The sequence below is a fragment of the Staurois parvus genome, unplaced genomic scaffold, assembly GCF_062004578.1.
Source record: "Staurois parvus isolate SC_StPar_1 unplaced genomic scaffold, SC_StPar_1.0 ptg000124l, whole genome shotgun sequence".
NCBI lineage: Eukaryota > Metazoa > Chordata > Amphibia > Anura > Ranidae > Staurois > Staurois parvus.
Genome location: NW_028317920.1, coordinates 942,189 through 960,543, shown reverse-complemented (window position 1 = coordinate 960,543; position 18,355 = coordinate 942,189). Strand labels below are relative to the sequence as shown.

Sequence of the window (18,355 nt, the reverse complement as noted above, 5' to 3'; positions counted from 1 at the left end):
GCTTGCTGTGCAGCAGACCATTGAGAATAATAATGCAAAAATAGAAACCCATTGTTTATATCAGGGAATACACTTTGTCCAGTCTTTTACCATTTTCTGCCACAAATCATACAATGAAAATATTGGCCCATTGGTGATGTCTGGGGCTGCAGTTGAGACCTCCTACATCAAGTAAGCTGATCAACACCGATTTAGATATTACAGAAATGTCATAAGGAGATTAAATATTTTCAAAGGAAGGGAAGGGAGAGGAAGGAAAGGGTAAAAGGGGAGAGGAAGGAAAGGGTAAAAGGGGAGAGGAAGGACAGGAAAGGGGAGAGGAAGGACAGGAAAGGGGAGAGGAAGGAAAGGAAATGGGAGAGGAAGGAAAGGAAATGGGAGGGGAGAGGAGAGGAATAAATGGGGGGGGGGGGTGCATAAATAGTATAAGGCCAGAAGTGTAGAAAACAACTGGTGGGCAAGAATTCTTCATTGTAAAGGTTTGAGCGATTGACTCATTCCTACAAGAGACCAGTCCTGATATATTTTCAGTTTGGCCTTTATAACTATTCTATAGGGTGAGGTCCTCTGTTTTCCATGGTCTGGAAATGATTGTGTGGGTCACTCTTATGAATTGTCATAGCAGACCCTTTTTAAATGAACTGTTTGGCTCCTTGTATTGCTGTTTTTTAATCACATGCTAGTTCTGTTATACAAAGACTGCAAGAGGTGGATATCAGGTTAAATTCGGGTACTTACAATGTTTGCATTTAAAAAATAAATTTAATGATGTAATAATGATTACAGAGCTGCAATAATGTGTGTCTATTATGTCTGGTTAGAGTTCAGCTTTAAAGATCCTTGGCATAATGGATAATAACACAATGGGGTGAGTCTGGACCTGTCATTTTCTTGTGGATAGAGGAAACCTTCCGCCTAAAGCTAAAACTTACAATAAGATTTTGGGTGTGAAATTTGCTGTATGACTCACAGCATACGCATTACAACAAGCACAAAGTGCTGTCATATTTTTATGAATGCTCTTGCACATAGGTTTATATGTTACAGTTTCCACATTCCATAACAGCAGTGTTAAACCCTGCCAAATTATAGTTATCAAATGTAAAGTTGTATTTACTAGTTTCATAGAGGCCACACAGAGAAAGGCTTGTGCTAAGGACACCCTAGATGCACACGCCCCATGCGTTTAACAAAGCGTGCATTAGAGATTGTGTTATTTGTGCATTTGAAGGCCTTTTGGTTTGAAAACATCATAAGTATGAGTCATGCTAATTGCTAAACACTGTGTGGGAAATTACATTTAATTTGCTACAAGTAAACTATTCAATTGGATACAAAATGTCTGCAAAATGATTAAATTGAGGAAGCATCAGCGGGTTTCTTCTATAGAAGCACCTGAGAAGTTCAGGTTCTTTTTAGCAGCCAGGTAATGACCTTTATGTTCCCAGTTGAGTATGAGAAAAGAAGAAATGGGATAAAAGAAGCTTCCTTCGATCAGATACCTTTAGGCAGAAGGCTCTGTAATCACTATTAGAAGCACCAGTAAGGTACCCACACACGGGCTAACAGGAAGCAATGCAACTGACATTGCTTGTAATTTTTGGGTATAGGTTGAGATAATGACCATATCTAGTCTTTAACACAACGGCAACTGCTGGACTGAATCTAGGGCAGTATCAACACTTGTTATCAGTCATCCTGGCTTGTAAACTTGATACTAGCCCAGTCCTGCTACCAGTAATTGACTGGTTGCCCAATTATCAAAGCTTAGCCCTGATGAAGGGGGCTTGTAAGACCCCATATATCTGTTGACATATTTTATGGAGACTTGATGATTAAAAAGAATGTTTTGAAATTGCCACTTTCACACTATGATGACTCTGATTGTGTAATCACTTCTTTTGAAAGAGCATCTTAAATCAAATCCTGAACCTCCAAAAGTGACTATACAACAGACACTATCACACCTGATGTGATCCAGTGTCACCATAACTGCTACAGCCCCCATTTGCAACAATGAAAGATCTTTTCTGTTGTAGAAGGTTTTTAAATGCTTCATGAACTCAACTCTAAAGTACTGTACATCTTTGGGATATAGACACTCAAAAAGCTTGTGGAAAGCATTCCTAGAAGATTGGAGACTGTTATAGCCTCAAAAGGTAGATTAACTCTATATTAATTCCCATGGTTTTAGAATAGAATGTCATACTGTATAGGCATGATGTTGGTATCTACAGACTTTTGGGAATCTCAGCAACAAATTAAATTTTCAACTGCTTACTAAGAGGAGATTAATTCATATTAACAGCTATTGCAACAGACTGATTTGAACTCTTCTACAGATTAGGTATTTGTCAGCATGAGGTTAAACTTGAACTACCAGGCAAATAAAATCCTTACATCTACTTAAAACCTCTAAAACACCAAGGAGAAAGAAGCAGTGCTGGAAATCACATGAGCTGGCCACCTACCACTTGCCAGAAGGGCTGGTTTGTCCTAGAGTACTTGTGGGTTTACCTGGTGGGCTTGCTCAGCCTCAAGTCTGTTCTAACAAACAGCAAAATACACAGGAACTTAAAGCAAGCCTGAAGTTAAAAAAAGCTTATCTAACAAAGCATGGCTGATCTGTTTTCAAGTTAAAATGTTTGATCAACGTGGGCCAAAGCTTATCCGTGTAAAGATAAGAAATCCAAAATTCTTCAGATGCAAAGAAACTTCCACCTTGCACCCGTGCAAACCAACATCAATTACACTCACCAGATTTTTGGTGAATGAGACGCCTTTTAGGGATTTAAAGGGATCCTAAGCAGTCTTTCGTATCCACTCTATAGGATTCCTCACCATCAGAATAGGCTCCACCATTCAACCAGGGGAAAAAAAATCTCAAATAGTGTGATATTGCTAATTGATAATATTATTAAAAATCAAAGATTAAGGCCACTCACATTTCAGCCACTTTCAAAAGGCATATTTATTATAAAAACCTCTTCCAGATGGACAATGAGTAATTTACAGCCTCCTCAGGAATCTCACATCACAGCCCCAGGATACAGCAGAAGATCCACAGAGAAACCCATACACAGATCCCAAAAGATGGCCGCTGGAACGCACCGCTCAGCGTGCGTTCCACTCACCGGGAGTGACGTCAGACGTACGGGGTCTAGACTGGAAATGCGTCAACGCGTTTCGCCCCTCCCATTGGGCGTTCTCAAGATGCCCATTTCCTGTCTAAAACTCCCTTAAATACCCAAAAGGAGCCCACCCCTCCTTTATAATTGGTCCAGACACATCCCCAGGAATACTAAAGACCACTCCTCCTATTGTATGACATGAGAGTCCTTTACAACAGAGGCGCTTACCTACAGAGCTACAAGAGGACTTTTATAATAATCTAAAATACTCAAATAATTACCTCTAATCTAAAAAATATACATATACACATACATACACTTTTCAGTAGAAAAACTATATATATAATAAAAGATATATTAATAACATAAAAATAAAACTTTATTAAATTAAAATAAAAATAAAAATATAATAAAAATAAATACTTTTTTCTCTCTTTATTATTATCACCCCTATCAAAAAAACAAAACAATATAAACAAAATTGTAAATATTTAAAATAAAATTAATAACTATAAAATACGCATACAAATTATTAATAAATCAATATATGTGTGAAAATAATTGTACTTTTACCAATCAGGTAAAAAACAATTGATATCTACTGTATGTCCGAGTTCAACCCTTTAGGATACAAAGACCCCAATTGAAAGATCCATTTTGTTTCATTCTGTGAGATATTCTTCACCATATCTCCTCCTCTCCAAGGGGCAGAGATTCGATCAATCCCACAGAATTTTAAACACGATGGATCCCTATTGTGATAGATTCTAAAATGGTAAGAAAGGCTGTGATGTTTGTATCCTTTTTTGATATTCCTGATATGTTCCCCTAATCTCACTGACAGTTTCCTAGATGTTCTACCTACGTATTGGAGGTGACAGGAGCATTCCAACAAATACGTAACAAAGGAACTATCACAGGATATGAAATTTTTAATTTTATAAGAGGAACCATTAGAGCAAGAGTAAAAAGTATCATACCTCCTAATCTTATCTCCTTTCATGTTTCTGCATGCCATACACCTATTACATTTAAAAAACCCCACACTGTCAAGAAAAGTCACCTTTTTCTTTGGGATATCTGGAACATTTTTTGCTAACTTCATTCTGAGTGTGGGCGGTTTTCTATAGATAAATGAAGGTCTTCTGGGTAATAAATCATGAAGAACTTCATCCCTTTTTAATATCGGCCAATGTTTCCTTATTATATTTTCAATAGCCTTATGTAGGTTCGAATAACCCGTGATGAAAGCTAATTCACCTGTCCTCTTCTCTTTCTTTATATTAATTAACAATTCTTCTCTCCTGATCTTACTCACCTGATCTACTGCACCTGTTAAAATTTCCTCTTCACAACCTTTTTCCCTAAATCTTTCTAGCAAAATGTCTGCTTGCTCTTGAAATGTCTTTTCATCATCACAATTTCGTTTTAGTCTTATCAATTGGCTTTTAGGAATAGATCTTAACCAATTTCTATAATGACAACTGTGGATTGGAATATAAGCATTCCTATCCACTTCTTTGAAGTATGTTTTTGTACGTTTTATCACATTGCACAGCAGCAGGGTAGATCCTGTAGTAGTTTCCTTGGCGCAGGAAGATTTTTTATATACATTTTACCAACTGCAGCAGTAGTGTAAACATATTATTATTAGAATTATTACTAGAGTACAAAAGCTTGGTAACATACATACATGTGGGCTGGTGCTGATTGCATGTAAGGATTCACCCTGGCTGGAAACGCCAAAAGGCACATCCTGCCTATGAAACCTTCAGGCATTGGAGTCTATACGGTTAGCACTCTTGCTTAGTAGCTCTGGTTTTAATTCCCAGCACAGATGCTGTCAGGGATCTCCTCGATCCCTGCCGCGATGGTCCCGGCGCAGGCGCAGTGCACCGCCCTGTGCAGGGAAACGGGCACTAGGTCCGGGCCGGCCGCGGCGTTCGAGTTCGCGCATGCGCAGTAGAAGCCGCGGCCGCCCGCTGGGCACCAATGGCAGCGCAGGGCGGGATATTTAAATGGCCCTGAGCTGTCATTCAGTGCCTTCTGGTCTTCCCTGCATCCTGTGAACCTGTGATCCTGTGCCCCTTGTAAGTTTTGACCCGGATTGTACCTGACCTTGCTGCTTTCTCCTGCTCTGACCCTTGCTTTGCCTGACCTCTCTCCTGAATGCCCCCTATTGGATTTGACCTGCTGTTGCTGACCTGGCGTGTGACCCGACCATTCTATGCCCGCTGCCTTGTACCTTGCCGTCCTCTCTGTTACCGACCCGGCCCGTCTGACCTTGCTCATCCATCCATCCATCCCTTGCAGCGGGGTCTTCTGACCTCCTCACATCAGACTCTTCCCCGTGGGAGCCCCTTGCGCATACTACTACCACTGACGGGCGCACCCAGTAGTCACGACCTGGTCTCAGGGAGCTCCAAGTCCATCCCCACCATCAGGGGCCCTGGTGAACAAGCACCCTGGGACTTGGACTCCGTGCGCTAGGGACGCCTATTCAGTGGAGTGCTAGTAGTACCGCCGGGCGGTCCCTTACAGTACCAGAAGGCCATGACTGAGTCTAGAGGAGGTCCCTCACCGCTGGAGGAGATCTGCAGGCACCTGTCCAATTTGACACAGGCCGTATCGGCCCTGCAGGATAGATGCCAGCAGATTGAAACTCAATTCCAGACCTGCACTATATCCGTTCCCGCCCCACAGGCCACGGTCCCCGCACCTCCAGCCGTAGCAGCCCCTGTGCTGGTGTCTGGGGCATCCGCACCACTCCCGGCGGCCGACCCCCGAGTACCCTTACCAGAACGTTTCCACGGGGACCGCACACGCTTCAGATCATTCCGCGAGTCCTGCCTCCTCTATTTTGAGCTACAACCCCGAACCTTCGTGACTGAATCCGTGAAGGTGGGGTTCGTCATCTCCCTTCTGCAGGGTGAACCCCAAGACTGGGCCCATCGATTACGGGGAAAAAATGACCCTCACCTCAGTTCGGTTGACAGTTTTTTTGATGCTATGGCCATCCTTTATGATGACCCGCAGCGGGCAGCTTCTGCTGAAGCTACTCTGTACACGCTCCGGCAAGGCCGCCGAGCGGCCGAGGAGTACGCATCTGAATTTAGGCGGTGGATGGAGGATACTCGCTGGAACGAGTTCGCACTCCTGCATCAGTTCCGTATTGGCCTATCAGATGGCCTGAAAGACGAGCTCGCCCGGGTGGAGGTACCTGAGACTTTAGAGGACTTAATAGCACTGACCATTAAAATTGACCATAGACTGCGGGAACGCAGGTTTGAGAGGTCCGGCCAGGGTCATGGAAATCCCTGGGGATCATTTCAAGGTCCAAGTCAAACACCTAGGCCAATCATCCAAAACCGGCCACCTGGAGACAACCCCGAACCCATGCAGCTCGGCCTGGCACGGCCTAAACTATCCCCAGAGGAACATCTGCGCAGACCATCCCAGAACCTGTGCCTCTATTGTGGCGAAGCTGGTCATATGGCACGTTCCTGCCCGCAGAAAATGAGTAAGTGCACCTCTTCTTCCTTATCCATTGGCAATGTTGGTCCATCCCAATACTTAGTGGTACCCCTTTCCTTTCAGCTTCCAGAAAGGACCGTGGAAGTATCGGCCATAATTGACTCAGGGGCATGCAGCTGCTTCTTGGATATTAATTTTGCTCACCAGCAGGGTATTCCCCTTCAATTGAAACAGAAGGGGTTCAATATTTATTTGGCCGACGGTTCCCGGATAAAATCGGGGGTAGTGAACCAGGAAACCCCCTCCATCACCACTGTCATTGCCGGCCAGCACCAGGAACTCCTCCGCCTGGATGCTATAGCTTCACCCCTCTTCCCAGTCATTCTGGGGCTCCCATGGTTACGGGCCCATAACCCCCAGATTGACTGGGAGACCGGAGTAATCACGTTCCCTTCCCCATACTGTCGGATATACTGCCGCACTCCGGGCCCGGGGGCCCCCCAAATCCTCCTGTGCTCTGAGGGGGAAGCTGAATTAAAACAAGTAATCCCTGCAGTCTACCATGGGTTTCTAGATGTGTTCAGCAAACGGGGAGCCGATACTCTACCCCCCCACCGCCCTTATGACTGCCTCATTGACCTGTTACCCGGCTCAGAAATTCCTTTTGGGCGAATCTTCCCCCTTTCAGAGCCCGAATTGGGGGCTCTAAAGGAATATATCGAGGACAGCCTCCAGAAGGGGTTCATCCGCCACTCCACTTCACCGGCGGGGGCGGGAATCTTCTTTGTTGAAAAGAAAGATAAAACCTTAAGGCCGTGCATCGATTACAGGGAATTGAACAGGGTCACGATAAAAAACAGTTACCCACTACCGTTAGTACCAGAGCTGTTCCAAAGTCTAAAGTCAGCAGTGGTTTTTACCAAGCTGGATCTGAGGGGGGCGTACAACTTGATTCGCATAAGGGAGGGGGACGAGTGGAAGACGGCCTTCCGCACCCGCTTCGGTCATTTTGAATATCTGGTCATGCCGTTCGGGTTGTGCAATGCTCCGGCCACTTTTCAACACTTTGTAAATTATATTTTTAGGGACTTTCTGGATGTCTTTGTGATCGTTTATTTAGACGATATTCTGATTTTCTCCCCGTCTTTGGGGGAACACAGAATACATGTAGCAAAAGTATTGGGGCGGTTACGGCAGCATGGGTTGTACGCCAAGGCAGAAAAATGTTGTTTTGAACAATCCAGCATTGCCTTCTTGGGCCTGATTATCTCCACCGCGGGGGTCGCGATGGATCCCCAGAAGGTCGCTGCAATACTGGATTGGCCTGAACCCACAGACAGGAAAGGCGTCCAACGATTTATCGGCTTTGCAAATTTTTACCGGAAGTTCATCAAGAACTTCTCGGGTCTGGTCTCCCCCATTACTCAGCTAACCAAGCTGGGAACCCGATTCAGATGGACACCAGAAGCGCAGGGAGCTTTCGAAGTCTTGAAGAAGCTGTTCACTTCGGCACCCATTTTGGGTCACCCAGACGCCGCTCTGCCCTATATCTTGGAGGTAGATGCGTCGGAGAATGCGGTAGGCTCCATCCTCTCCCAACGAAAAGGCACCAAGGAACTGCTCCACCCTGTAGCGTTCTTCTCACGGAAGCTTACCCCAGCGGAGAGGAACTATGATATCGGTGATCGAGAGCTACTAGCGATCAAAACGGCGTTAGAGGAATGGAGGTACCTGCTGGAAGGTGCGGTGCACCCCATCTTAATATTTACTGACCACAAGAACTTAGAGTATCTGAGAACCGCCAAGCGTCTACGCCCGCGACAGGCGAGATGGGCACTATTCTTTTCAAGATTCAACTTCCACATTACGTACCGGCTGGGATCGAAGAACACTAAGCCGGATGCGTTATCACGGATGTACGAAGACGCCAAGGAGACCCCAGTACCCGACACCATCCTGTCCTCGGGTAACTTCTTGGTCCTTCAGTCGGACCTTCGTTCCAGACTAATGGAAGCATCCACAAACTTCTCTACCCCAGGCGGAGGGCCGCTCCAGAACAAAGGGGGACTCCTATGGAGGCAAGATCGAATTGTGGTGCCGGACGAAGCCCGAACCCTGGTCTTGGGGCATTGCCACGACCACCCGATGGCGGGGCACTTTGGCCCAGAAAAGACCCTGGAACTTCTCCGACGCTCATTCTGGTGGCCAGACATGGCTAAGGATTGTAAGGGCTATGTAAGGTCCTGTGTCACCTGCCAGAAGAACAAGCCATCAAGAAACAAGGTTTGGGGTCTGCTGCGACCCTTACCTATTCCTGAACGGCCCTGGCAAAAGATCTCATTAGACTTTATAGTCGAGCTTCCGCCATCCCGAGACCACACGGCAATCCTGGTAGTCGTGGACCGCTTGTCCAAGATGGCCCACTTCATCCCGTTGAAGAAAACCCCCTCGGCGGCCGAGACCGCGCGAGTCTTCATTCGTGAGGTAGTCAGGTTGCATGGGGTCCCCGAAGACATTGTCTCGGACCGAGGGGTCCAGTTCACGTCCAGATTCTGGAGAGCACTGTGCAAGGCCCTGGACATCCAATTATCTCTCTCCTCTGCTTTCCACCCTCAAACTAACGGTCAAACCGAAAGGACCAATCAGACCTTGGAGCAATACTTGAGATGCTATACCTCGTTTACTCAAGATGACTGGCTGCCACTTCTACCTCTAGCGGAATTTGCGTATAACAACGCCCGCCACTCAGCAACAGGGCAGTCCCCGTTCTTTGCCAACTATGGCTTTCACCCAGTCTTCCTCCCGGATTTGGTGTCGGAATGCCCAGTACCAGCAACACAAGATGTGGTAACGTTCTTCGCTGCGAACAATAAGAAGCTTCAAGTGGCCATCAGTCGGGCCCAGGAAGACTACAGGAAAGCATCCAACAGGAAACGGAGGGGAGATCTGGTATTGCGGCCTGGGGAGAAGGTTTGGCTGGCGACGTCCAATTTAAAGATGCTTTGCCCGTCAAAGAAATTGGGGCCCAAATTTATAGGCCCCTTCTGCATTAAACGGATGGTTAACGAAGTGGCCTACGAACTCGCCCTCCCTGACACGCTCAAGATCCACCTGGTCTTCCATGTGTCCCTGCTGAAGCCAGTGGTCCCAGATGCCTTCCCTGACCGGGAATCTAGACCCCCGGAAGCGGTAACGGTCGAAGGAGAAGAAGAGTTTGAGGTTGAAACGATCCTGAAGTGTCGGAGGAGGGGAGGCCAGACCCAATTCCTTATCAAATGGAAGGGCTATGGCCCTGAGGACAATTCTTGGGAACCAGCCCGTAATGTCCATGCACCCAGACTTGTCCGGAGGTTCTTTCGCGATCACCCGTGGTGGAGAGATCGGGTGGGCATCCGGAGGCTGCCCGTAGGGGGGGGGGCAATGTCAGGGATCTCCTCGATCCCTGCCGCGATGGTCCCGGCGCAGGCGCAGTGCACCGCCCTGTGCAGGGAAACGGGCACTAGGTCCGGGCCGGCCGCGGCGTTCGAGTTCGCGCATGCGCAGTAGAAGCCGCGGCCGCCCGCTGGGCACCAATGGCAGCGCAGGGCGGGATATTTAAATGGCCCTGAGCTGTCATTCAGTGCCTTCTGGTCTTCCCTGCATCCTGTGAACCTGTGATCCTGTGCCCCTTGTAAGTTTTGACCCGGATTGTACCTGACCTTGCTGCTTTCTCCTGCTCTGACCCTTGCTTTGCCTGACCTCTCTCCTGAATGCCCCCTATTGGATTTGACCTGCTGTTGCTGACCTGGCGTGTGACCCGACCATTCTATGCCCGCTGCCTTGTACCTTGCCGTCCTCTCTGTTACCGACCCGGCCCGTCTGACCTTGCTCATCCATCCATCCATCCCTTGCAGCGGGGTCTTCTGACCTCCTCACATCAGACTCTTCCCCGTGGGAGCCCCTTGCGCATACTACTACCACTGACGGGCGCACCCAGTAGTCACGACCTGGTCTCAGGGAGCTCCAAGTCCATCCCCACCATCAGGGGCCCTGGTGAACAAGCACCCTGGGACTTGGACTCCATGCGCTGGGGACGCCTATTCAGTGGAGTGCTAGTAGTACCGCCGGGCGGTCCCTTACAGATGCTATCTGCATGGAGTTTGAACCTTTCCCACAGGTTTGTGCATGCTTTTTTGAATGTGCTGGTTTCCTCACAAAAATAAATACATTTCTCTGTTAGCTCTGCAATGTATTAACTGCATAATTGTGGCAGAGATGTTACAACGTAAGCACTTTTGAGAACAGGAAGTGATCTGAACAATCCATTTAAATTTCTATAGAATAGCCATAAACCTAAGTGTGTAACTGAAACCATCACAGACCATACAACTACTATAGGGCCCAGAGTTGTTTGACTACACAGAGATTTATGCAAGTAGCAAAAGTATTTGACAAATATAGTCACATCAAATTAATGTATATACACTTTGGAAAAGCAATTAGCAATTGGTATTCTGGATCTCTAGAGGAGATGGTCCCTAATGGTACATATCACACATCCACTATATGACCAACAGTGCGTAGAACACATCTATATGGGTAGCACAGTGGCTAAATGGTTAGCACGTCCGCCTGGCAGCACTAGGGTCATTGGTTCGAATCCCAGCCATGGCGAGCTTGCATGTTCTCCCTGTGCCTGCGTGGGTTTCCTCTGGGTACTCCGGTTTCCTCCCACACTCCAAAGACATGCTTGTAGGTTAATTGGATCCTGTCTAAATTGTCCCTAGTATGTGTATGTATGAATGTAAGGGATTGTACACCCCTTGAGGGTTAGGGACCGATGTGAATGTACAACATATATGTGTAAAGAGCTGTGTAAATTGACAACGCTATATAAGTACCTGAAATAAATAAATATCAGCTTGTTGGATATCTTAAAATCTATGAGCATGAGAGGCACACTCCAATATCTTTCTTCAAGATATTGGAGTGTGCCTCTGCTCTCTGGGAATTTGTACTCATTTAGCCAGAAGAGCATTTGTGAGGTCAGAAACTGATGATAAGATGAGAAGATCTGGCTCCCAATGGACATTCCATTTCATCCAAAAAGTGTTTAGTAGGGCTGAAGTCTGCTGTGCAGGTCACTCAAGTTCCACCATACCAATTTTTCATACCATGTCTTTATTAACCTGACTTTAAAAACAGAGACACGGTTATATTGGAGCAGAAAATGCTCTTTCCCAAACAGTTGAAATTATACAACTTCTTAACATTGGTTTGCATGCTGTAGCCTTACTGTAACCTTTCGCAGAAGTGCATAAACTCAATTATTTTTGGGGAGTCATACATCTACTTATGCCCTTACAGTGAAAATTTGATGGTCAGGTGTCTGAAAACTGTTGGACATATAGTGTAGTTACTGCACTGTATAGAATGCTATATAAATTTGAGAAAAAAATATTTTCATCTAGTTTTTATAGGACAACCCTAGTCACATGACTTCTAATGTACATATGAAGTGGTTTATTCCAAAGAAATTGCTCATTGTTGTTAATTTATCAGCATATCTGAAGTTACTTAGAATATGCTACGAAGCATACAACCTGCAGTACAGTTGACCAAAACTGAAACTGCTAGGTAATAGAACTAATTGGAAACCCTTGACATAACCTGCCTCCACGTCAGAACAAACATCTTGATTTCTGCTTACTCATTTCATAGAGTTATGAGTCACTGGTGTTCGGAGTTATAGTGAATGCAGTCACTCGCACTGCTCCGCCAAAGGAAAAGGGAGAGGTTTCCCAATGAAAGGCAAGTTCCTGTGTGTTTCCTATCTCCAGCCTGTCCTACAGATAAGCCAATGGGAGAGCTGCCATGCCAGAGTCGGTTTAAGGACTTTTATGTCATAAATTGGAGAAATTCACTGCACAGCAAAAAGAAGCCAGCACCTTAAGCTAAATTATTACAGGAAAACACACATCCCCTTAAATGGGACCAACTCTCCTTTAAAGTGATTCTGTAGGCATTTTTTCCCTATAATATAAAAGATGCTACATTTACCTGAGTTGAGCAACAATATTACACAGAGAAGTCACTTACCTCCTCTTTGGTGGTCCCCCACAGGCACTGTCCACTCCTTCTTCCGAGTGCCCCCTTAACAAGACAGGTGCTAAGGGGGCATCCGTGTGGGCACACACTCAAGCTGGGCTGTGTGTGTCAATAGACACACACAGTGCCAAAAAGTCACACTCCTGTTCCCTCTTGACAGGAGTTTGACTGATATCAGTAGGAGCCATAGACTCCTGCTGCTCTCAGTGTCTTCTGTGAGACCAGGAAGTGAGGAGAGCTGCTGCAGCCAGGATGGTGCTGGAGCAGTAAAAAGTGTCAGGTAAGTATTTAGTGTTTGGGGGGACAGTTGATGTGGTGTTTTTTATTCTAATACAGAGAATGCATTAAAGGTAACAAACATTTACAGTTTAGAACCACTTTAAGGATTTTTTTATCCCAGAGGAACCCTTGAAATAATTATGAGGTTCCAAGGAAACCCTTCCAAAAATTACTATATCTACACATCACGTTACATTTAGCAAGATCAGTAGGTTGTAGAACATTTTAAACAGAAGAAAAAAGAAAATGTTATAACCACAGCATCTGATACCCAAAATAGTTTATTTTACACAATACTTCCCTGCTCCATACAGCAAAATTCATCAAATAAAATGAAAAATAATGGCCACAGAAGAGACACAGACGGTGAAAATTGTAGCTTTCTCTACACTAGTAGGTAGTGGAGTGCTCATACATTGGAGGTCAATGGGGAAATGCCCCCTTCACATTGGTAGTCAGTGGAGAATATTCCATTTACATCGGTGATGGGTGTAGAAGAGACCTCTTACATTGGATGTATATGGAGAATTGCTCCCATAGATTGGTGGTCATTGCAAGTGTAAGAAATCCATAGCAGCCCCTGGAGGAATCCCAGGGTCCTCACCAAGCCCTGATTAAAAAAGTCTGAATTAATGTGATCAGCTTAAAAAGACCCTGTCACTTTGCCAATTCAAGGTATTATTTCAGTCTCTTTAAAACTCCACCTGTTCCAGTTATACTGACCTTCACCGTGCTCACTTGCTCTTTGCTCCTTGCTCGGTCATAGCCACTGCAAATTAACCTGTGCAAGTTTTATGTATGATGCCATTAAAGCTTCTATAGAATTATTGATGTCACCTACTGTGTCATGTAACAGTGTTCAGGCCTGGCAATTGGCTGCACATGCCAGAGCACTATGGCATAGAAGAGGTCAAAAGTGTCTCCATACCAAGAAACAATGGGTATTTTATGATGTTGCTGCCTCTCTATGTGCCCTGGTGACCAATGTCATCAGGACTTCAAGTGAGGGGAAATATGATATTTTTAACTGTCACTAGGTCAAAAAGACAGTGGAAATCTTCCAGAAGGGACAAGTTCCAGCGAAAGATCTACTCTCAAATTCTGTTGCGTCTCCCAATGGAATTCATCCAAAAAAAGTTTTTCAGGAGCTTTGACCATTCCCTATTCTATTCAAAACTAAAAAAGTTTTATGGTAATTGTATGTAGTAATGCTACAAAATTTTCAATCTTGCCCATTAGATGGTTTTCAAAACGCCCCAAAAAAGACCAATCTATGGGCAGCTCAACATGGTCCATGACACCTCCAGCTGGCAACGCGCTAATATCTGGGGATAAAGACAAATAATAAAAGATGTAGATGCAACAACATCATTCATAGCCTACTCACCTCAAAAAATTGTCAGGGTCATTGTCTTATTGCTGCATTGAGATTAGGCAACCATTCGCTCATAAACTGCAGAAATTCATGGAGTTTAAGACTGCAAAAGATAAACATTAGATTAGGCCATGGGTTTTTTGGAAGTATATATTACCTGAATATACTCTATGAACTGCAGAGTGAAAAAATAAAGTGCAAAAAACTTTTTTTTTTTTTTTTTTTTTTAGATGTTTTGGATGGACCCTCACTATTTTTCTTGTTGTATACTGAGACAAATAAGGGAAATCCCAAATTTTCCAGTTGCCACGAAAGGTAAAGGTAAATCATCCAATGTAGACAACCAATCTAGTGATAAATGTTAAAAGACAGGAATTAACCTTTCTGAGATTTCCTATTATTTCCTTTTGCGTCTCTAGGGCAGACAGTGGAAGGAAATCTCCCTATATGTACACAGAGAGCAAAAAATAATCTATAGGGCTTTTAAAGCAGACCTCCAGCCTTCTCTTTAGCTTTGCACAGTTGTACAAGCTACTTTCCTGCTTACTATGATTTCACTGCACACTGTGAACTACTCAAAATGTGCATTGGAAGCTGCAGTAAGTCACATAGAGCCTGCCTCATTTCTTGGATGGAGGATATCAGAAATCATTTATGGAAGCTCAGCATCACATGTGGGCGTCACCTAGGGTGGTATGTATGCAAATACACTCTATCAAGGAACACCCACTCCTCCAGACAGACATCCACCCATCAAGGCTATTTGATATTTGTAAAACGCCTCCCAACAGCCAGCCCATTGCTTACATCAGGGCTCTAGAAATTAGTATTGAGGCAGGGTGCTATGAAGTTTTCAGGAACTTATGTAGAGCACCTTCTTACCCCCCTCCCCTCACCACCACCTCCAGTCATCATTTGCCTGCATTGCACAGAAAAGCATAGAGACCCAGTGATGACATCATGGCCTGACATAAGGTTAGTAGTGAAAACAGAAAAGTTTTATGTAAAAATTCAATTGATTGTTGATGAGGGGGAGGAAAAAACCAGAGATGGTAAAATATAAGTTAATTAAACTTCATCTTTAACCCTTCCCTATCCAAAGACAAACACATACGCTGGCTATACATACACTTTAAATCTTTCACCTACTCGCACTGCCATGATTTTAAATGATTTTAAATGTTGGTCTTTCCTGAAGATTTGGGATTTGCCCAAGGGACACAACTTGCCAACCAGAGGATCACTAATGAGAGATGAAGCCTTGCACAATCTATTCCTGCCAGCAAAGGAGCAACTCCCCCTCCCAGGTGAATGCTTCTTCCTTCTCTAGCCCTCAATTGTAGGACAAAGGCCTTAGCTTTAAAGATGACCCTTTAGTGTGAGGGCCCTAAACTATCCATTCACTTTGGTAACTCTAAGGAAAATGAACAAATTCATTGAAAGACGAATTTTCCCTTTGAGGGTACTTTATATATAATAGGGGTAACTTCATTATAATATGAAAAGATGATGAGGGGGTATTCATCAATCAAGATACTGGAAGAACTAGGGCTCATTTACTCTTCCATTTCAACATACATGTACGAACAGTCTGTTCCCATTTTGGAGCTGCAGTGGGTTTTTAAAAACACGACATGTACATTTCTTTCAGAGTTTTAGTGCATTGAGAGACCCATAGAAGTCAATAACAATGCATCAAAATGCATGTTACATGCGTTTTGATGCGTTGGCAACAGGTAGTAATAAACGTTGGTGAATTGCTGTTATTTCTATCCACTTCAAATCCTCACTTCAAAAACACAAGTCGATAATGCAAGTTGACACAAAGGCAGCACACAATAACATAAAAACATACAAGATTGATGGCAGAAAAAAGTAGTCCATTGAGTTGGCCCCATCATTTTTTTTTTACTTTTTTTTCTGAGCATAGATATACATTTGTCCCACGCATATGTAAACCCATCAAAAATATGAGAAAGAATGTATAGGCCGCAATCCACTCTTAGCCCATCTTGCTGTATTTATTAGTTGTCAACAAAGTGATTGCATACAACAATGTCTCCACCTGGGAACCAATCTTCCTTGATGCATTTCACTACTTCTGGCTTGCTCAGGATAGGGGAAGTCTATCCTTCCCTTCCCCTATCCTTGTGAGCAAGCCAGAAATCGTGAAACTCATCAAGGAAGATTGGTCGAGACATTGTTGTATGCAATCACTTTGTTGACAACTAATGAACATGGCAAGAGGAGCTAAGAGTGGCGTGCAGCTGATACATTTTTTCTCATAATTTTGATGGGGAGTGGAGACAGACTACAGTGACCAGCACCCAAATCTTCCATGAACAGGAGAAACAAGTCTTGAGCAGTGCATTTGGGTATGTTTGTTTAAACCCATGATGCATAACAATGCAGCTGCCTAAACCTACAAAAAATGCATTTCTGTACACACCTAACTACCAAGGATTTTTCAGGCATTTCATAATAAAAAAAATAATATAAAGGTAAAATCAATAATATGTTTTGTTGCAAAAATCTTTTAAATATACACAATAAAAACATGTAGGCTGACAGCATCACACAATGACATATATCATCTTGAATTATATCTCCATTATCTTACGTACTACATAATATAGTGCTAGATGTAAATTTCCAAAATCATATAATATATGTGGGATGTTCCCAACAAATCCTTCTTCAGGGAATAGAGATTCATATCTATAACTAATCTGTGCACATGCATAGATATAAATGGACCCTTAGGCATTAATTGATGCAAAAGTTATACAACAGTTTTGAGTAGATTTGTGTCTCCTGCGCCTGCAGTCTAGGAAAGCTGAGTTCTATAGGTCTACAAGCAGTTGAGTTTAGATCAACTTTAAACACAGACACCTAAAAAGTGGTCAGTGGTATATATTATATTGGCCCAGTGCTCCTTTTAAGAAGCAATCAAAAGAACTGTGAATTTAAGAATCAAGCCACAATCTCATCAAAAACCCATCTTGCCGAAAATCTGCCTAGCCAGGAACTTTGATTATTTTCCCTAGATGACACTTGGATCTTTTAAGCTAAGGCTTAGAAGAGGCAGTAAAACATATTCATTCATACAACATTATTGTAACATGTGGGGCTTATGATCATCCCCAGTGGTATTTGTGCACGTGTGCATTTAATTGTGTTAGCATGCATGTGTAGTTTGGCAAACGTACATTGTGGACACATTTGGGTTGTTTTCTTGAAATTCATTCAAAAGGATTAGATGGGAAAATTACTCTCTTTGTTTCTACCAGCACTAAACAGAAATTTAACCTTCTTAGCAAGCACCCTAAAATAAGCATAGCCTGACTAACTTGAAGCTTCGTATTTGGTGAATTTAAAGGATTATAATGGTATTTTATCTTTGTGTGTGTGTGGGGGGGGGGGGAGTGGTTACATATTATTTTACATTATGGAGAATGTATTAGGAGGAGGAAACTCAGGAACAGGAGTTAGGAATAAGGACAACTCTTACTATTGGAGGATCGAAGGTATATACAAAGCAAGGGATTTAATTGGCCCACCAGGCTCTTGCTATGACTATCTACTTTGGGTAGACTTACCCTTAAAAAAAACTGTAGGTCAACAAAAATCAAAAGTCGTCAAAAAGTGACCTATTTAAAATAGTAAAGAATGCTTTATACATAAATCTGTGCTTTTACAATAACAAACATGCATATACTTTTTGCTGAGTTTCAGATGGTTTAATTGCTCTTGGCAAGGACTGAAAAGAATATAAAATCATGTATAGGAACTGGGATCTGGGAAGGGCCTGGATGCTTAGACAGTTAATTGAGATTCAACAAATTTCCACTTGGGATACCGTCTATGTAAACTCTTGAGCTTACATGTCTACACAACACATCAACTCCACCCTGCTGCATTAATAAGGATGCATTCAAGTGATTTTAGTATTAAATAATGCCAGTGTTGTTACTCATGTCTAATAAGTTAACAAGATATTCAATGTTTT

The 18,355-nt window shown here is 43.7% G+C and overlaps 1 protein-coding gene across 10 annotated transcripts in view; it reads right to left on the bottom strand.

The window, feature by feature from the left end:
- Window positions 1-18,355, bottom strand: part of FOXP1 (forkhead box P1) — a 1,001,617-nt gene that overhangs the window by 630,189 nt on the left and 353,073 nt on the right. For all 10 annotated transcript variants that reach the window (XM_089672250.1, XM_089672252.1, XM_089672255.1 and 7 more), the window contains exon 4: window positions 14,359-14,449. The gene's annotated coding sequence lies outside the window, so the exon portion shown is untranslated. The remainder of the gene's footprint in view (window positions 1-14,358; window positions 14,450-18,355) is intronic.